Below are 5,657 nucleotides of genomic sequence, written 5' to 3'. Positions count from 1 at the left end.
AAAAGGGGAGACGCGCCTCTCCGCGCGAAATCAGCTCGAGGACACGTTGGATGTATATCGTGTATCCTTCTTTCGTTTTAATATTTGCCCCCCCCCCCCCCTTTCTATTCCTGTTAATATTTCTTGTAGACATATCTTGTGCGTGCTTTCCTTGTCGATCTGTGAGAAATTGTCGGAATACAAGAATACAAGGAGAATTTTGGTGTCGATCTTTTTTCGAAGTTTTTGAAATTCTTCGTCAATTATGATCAATCTTTGTATCAAAATAATGTAACGTAATAACGATTTCCCAAAAGTTTCTCCTCTCCTTTTCATTTATCCTCGACGAGGAGGAGGAGGATGAAAATTAATTTCCCGATTTTAAAATTCCTCTTCTTCCGCGTCCATTCGAGGAAGAAGCCGGGGGCCAGAAGAAACGTGAAAAATATCGTCGGGAGAGAGTTAAGTTGGCTGTGTTAATTCTATTACGAATCCCTCGAGGGGGGTTAGTCTGTTCCACCACCCTTTCTTGATTAAAATATCCTCTCAGGTATTTTCAATTTTCTTCTCCTTTTTTTGAAATTTCACACCCGTCCTTTAACGAAAAGTCGAGAATCTCGTGTCGTCTCATAAATGATAATAGATCTTCTTCGACTCTGTTGCGCCGTTCGCGCAAGAAGGACGTCGTCGAGCAAGATGAAACAAAGATATTTCATAATTTTATTTTCGAAACCCTAGGATGGAATATTTTAACGGAAAGGGGGAGGAGGGGGTCAAGTGTCGTCGGGATATTCATGATAATTACACACAGGTCTGTACAGACTGCAAAGGGTGCAAAAAACGCGAGATTCTAAATACGAAGAAGCCCCTCCCCCGTCCCTCGTAGGCGGTGTTGGTTGGTTCACGTTCAACATGTAGTATAAAAAACAGTTTTTCTCTCAGTCTTATTGTAGTTTTCTTTTCTTTTTTTTTTTTTTCTTTTTCTTCTTCTTCTTCTCTTTAGTGCAAAAAGCATAGCGTGTATAATTCCTCGAATGCCTTCGAGGGTCGCGAATGATCTATGAACTATAGACGTCGATGCTCGATCGTCTAATCGAGTTGTTACGAGAATACGAGAAATCGTTTCGTTCGAACTCGGTTATCGTTTTTTCCCTACCCTTCCAAAGGTGTATAGATATTATAAAAAACGTCGCCGCCCTCGCGTCTCCTCTCTACTCTCGGATTCAAAAATGGATAAATATTACAAGGAATGTGAGTGTAGTAGTATCAAGAATTTTCGTTCTCGAATATTTCTGAAAGACTGAAATTTGTGTCTAATCTCTCGACACCGACAGTTTTTTATTATTCACAGTATAGGAAAATCGTGGAAAAACGACGATTCGCAGGAGAATTATCCTTTTTTTTTTTTTTTTTTTTTTTTTTTTTTTTAATTATTCACAAAAAGACACCATCCTCTCGACAATTTTTCTTTAACGAGATCGTCGTTCTTGTCGCGAAATGATTTCACTTGTTCGTTAAAAAAAGTTATTAACAAAATCGAACTAAATCAATACATTCATCACAGTTGAATGTATTTCCGTTTGATATTTAATTTAATTGATAAAATTAAATTAATCAGAATCAATGTAAATCATTTAAGTAACAAACATATACAGATCCAGGCTTGAGGTTTTTTTTTTTTTTTTTAATAACAAGTAAAATCTCGTTGACAGTTGTAACGAGGAATATGAAATATCGAGAACGGTGTCTTTTCCCAAATATTTCGATCGTCGAGGCTCAACAAGTGTTCGCTTTTCCACCGCAAAAAAGGGGTTACTTTGTAAACGTATACAAATTTCTTCATGGGACGCTGTGTATGTCCGCGTGTACGTGTGTGTGTGTATGTGTGTGTATGTATGTGTATATGTGTATATATATATATATATATAACACGAGTATCAAAATTTTGAAAACACCTCCCTTCCTCTCGCGTACATCTCCCTCCCTCTATTCACGCCGGAAGACGAAAGAAAGAAAGAAAAACAGAAACGGTAGAAAGTACTGTTACTATACACTCTCCATCTTATCCCTGTTTCCTCGCCCGCATTCGAGGCCGCGATCTCTCCACGTCCTGGAATAAGAGTAGTCGTTTTACCACCGGTCGAGGTAGAGAAAGCAGTGTCGAAAGGAGTGACGATCGGGTTAAACGGTCAAATGGAACGGAATAGAAAAGAAGAACCGTTTTGTTCCATTGGGCGAGAAAGGAAATTCTTCTTCTCTCCGAGGGAAAGAGGTTTTTCTTTCTTCTTCAAACCGGCGGAAGAGAAAACGGCGGTGTTCCGTTTTACCCGCTCGCTCGCTCGTTCGGTAACAATGGCGAGTAAAGAGTCGCGAGGACGATTCACGGATGCGAGGGGGGAAAGTGTTTTTCTTGCGACAAATTGGAATTTTCCCTCGAAGATTTTCTTTTTTTTCTTTCTTTCGTTCCTTTCGCCTTAGTTTCCTTCTTTCCAAACGTTTTGCTCGACGAGTGCTTGTTTTATATACACTTTTTCTCGAAGAGAATGTGTTTCCTCGAAGAACAAAGACGCGTGCGAATGAATTTTATTTCGTGTATATATATTTACGCGGAATTTATTTAATTTATTGATATCGATTCGATGTCAGACATATCTAGAAAGACAGTTTTTATTACAAAAATTACATTGGATTCTCTGAATCGAGGCGGATACAATTTTCCAACAATTTGTATCTTGATTTTTTACAAGATTGTATCGGAGTGTGTGTCAATTGCTCGCTTCGCTTCGATATTGAGATATTTTCTTTTCTCGTCTACTCTCAAATAATTGAAAAAATAAAATCCTAAGGACACCTTCTTCTTCCCTCTAGGAAAAGACTAACTAACGTGGGTGATCGAAGTGATGTGAGAAAGATAAATTCTCGGTTGGTAAAATCGCGACGAACAATGATAAAGAGCGTTGGGAAAGAAGAAAACCGTGGGTTTCGACCGCGCAAAAAAGCAGCGAATCGTTCCGGCGAACGACTTTCGAACGGATCCTTCCACTCTTTTCCTAACCGGTGTGCGGCGCTCTTCCTTTCTCTCTTTTTCTCGCACTCTCTCCACAGCTTTCTCGACACTTTTACACCTTCATTCTCTCCCCCTCTTTCACTCTCATCCTCCTCTTCCTCCTCTTCCATTCATTCACTCTCCCCCGTAATCTCTCCGATCTATTAAAAAAAGAAAAAAAAAAAATATCGGTTTAAGTAGAAAAAAGAAAGCGTTATTAAGATTGGATTAAAATCATCAAGATTAGAGACACTGACACAGCCAAATCTTTGTTTCTAAAAAAGACATCTCTTTGCTTCAATCCCCTACCCACCCTTTTAAACCCTACTTTTTTTCACCAACGAACCTTCCACGTTCACCCAACCACCCACCCTCTGTCGGTCGAACACCGAAACCAACTTGAACACTTGGTGGATATATTGCGTTTTGTGCGTGCGCCGGACGAATCCCATTGCGTGTGCGACCTCCTCGAGAGTCGAGGATCGTTCGTTCGATCCCCACCTTCCCCTGTTTTCCTTTCTTTTCTATTTTGATTCCTTTCCTGTATTAAATTTGTCCGTAGTGATTTCTCACGGTGGCGGTGATCGAGCGAGGATATGCAAGTGGAATCGTCGGTCGCGCGATGATTCCATAAAATTCGTTCCAATTCGGGAAAGGTAAAGTGATACGCGTGGACGATCGGTGCAAACGGTTCGTCCGGCTCGTCGCACATAATCGAAACGTAACTCGTTTGGCCGACTAAGAAAGACACACAGCGTTTCCTCTCGATCGATCCTGACCGATGCCAGCCATTCTATTTTTTTTTTTTTTTTTTAATTGCCTATTATTTAATGAACACTGGCTCTCCACTGACTTTTCTAAGTATTTTCTATTATGTGTGTGCGCATGTGTGTGTGTGTGTGTGTGTGTATGAATGTACAGATGTTTGCTCGTGTTTTTGCTTTTGGGGAGGAAAAGATTTTTTTTTCAATCTCGACTCATCTCGTTTTCTTCTTTAAACTACAGAGTTGCGATTATAACTCTTTCTCTCTCTATTTTTTTTTCTTTTTTTTTTTTTTCTTAATTCGAACATAGTATTCGATTTTTTTGTTAGAAAAAAAGAAAAAAATCTCTGAATGGAAATACGATACGTGGTTTTTTTTACACTTGTTTTAACGTATATATATTTTTTTATCGTTTTTCTTTTTTCCTTTTCCTTCTGTCCTGTCGATGCGTGAATAAGATTGAAGAAAAAAAAAAGAGAGAAAAGAAAAACGTCGTGTGCCTCCTCGTTCAGTCCGTGATTCGTATGTACATATATCGATAATAATAATTAAAATAATAATAAAAATAATAATAATTATGATAGTTACAATAATAAAAATAATATTAATAGTAGTAATAATGATAATAATAATTATTATAGTTTATATATATAATTTTCGTATGTATGTATATATATATATATAGAATTTCTATGTACACAAAGTAGCCAATGAATTTGTTACACCGCTCGATTAAATGTCTCGATTGGATCCCCATAACGTGTCGAGCTTCTTAAAAGACAAAAAAAAAAAAAAAAAAAAAGAAAGAAAAACATCATATAGATTTATTTACGCCAGATACCAACAACATTCTTAATATCGACTTAAAGAGTCCCGGATCTTTCATAAGTAATAAACCATTTTAAGAATCTTCTCCGTATAACCGTACGTTTATTTCCATATTTTTCCGAGCATTATTTTTTTTCTTCTTTTTCTTTATTTCGAACTATTTTTATTCGTCAATATTCGCCTAATATAATATACACGACACGCGTGTATACGCAAACAATTAACCGCTATAAAACCTCTGATTTCTCCTTCCCTCCTTAAAATTCATCACAAATTCATCCAAACTGCGTAAAATCTTTCCCCAAAAAAATTTTTTTTTTTTTTTCCCCTCATTCTCGCTATGCACACGTATGCTTCTCTCTCGCTTTTCATCACACTTCTTCCCCCTCTTCGTTTTTTTATCGCTTTCCTCTTTCTACAAATCGATCGAAAATTGGCGCCTATGTATTTATATATGTATGTATGTATATGTATATATGCGTATATGAACGGTCGTCTCTGTCTCTCTCTTTCTCGCACATACACTCTCTTTCCCTCCCTCTCTCTCTCCCTCTCTCTCTCGCTCGATATAATCCCTGAACGCTGTTTTTACAGCGTCCGATAATAAAAAGTACTAAGTGGTAGAAGATGTAATTATCATAATCCATAGAATTAGCAGCAGCTCGTCCACCTTACCATCTAGGGGCGAGATATTATCGTGTTGGTAGCAAGGTAGAATCATGTTCAGCGGTAATAAAAAGTAGAAAGTAAAACGTGGATAGTCGCTAAGAACGATTAAAAAGGTTTCCTCTTATTTTTCTTATTTTCCTATTATTCTTCTTCCCTTTTTTTTTTCCTCTCCCCATTCCTTTTCACGCCTTCTAAGCGTTTGCACACCGAAGGCTGATAAAGTGAATTCGACACAGTATAGAGGTTTTCATTTTACTCCTCTCTCCTCGAAGTTTCTCACTTTTTTTTCTTTTTTTTTATTTTTATTTTATTTTCATCTTCTCGTCTTCTGGTTCAGATGATAGTATCACGCGGTAAGAAAAGATTCGTCG

General features: G+C 37.6%; 1 long non-coding RNA gene across 1 annotated transcript in view; it reads left to right on the top strand.

Moving 5' to 3' along the window:
* Window positions 1–5,657, top strand: part of LOC105736958 (uncharacterized) — a 57,182-nt gene that overhangs the window by 9,467 nt on the left and 42,058 nt on the right. The window lies entirely within an intron of this gene.

The sequence above is a fragment of the Apis florea genome, unplaced genomic scaffold, assembly GCF_048593485.1.
Source record: "Apis florea isolate Af1SG1 unplaced genomic scaffold, ASM4859348v1 contig_3517_pilon, whole genome shotgun sequence".
Taxonomy (NCBI): domain Eukaryota; kingdom Metazoa; phylum Arthropoda; class Insecta; order Hymenoptera; family Apidae; genus Apis; species Apis florea.
The sequence above is the reverse complement of the archived record's forward strand: the minus strand, read 5'-3'. Positions and strand labels throughout refer to the sequence as shown.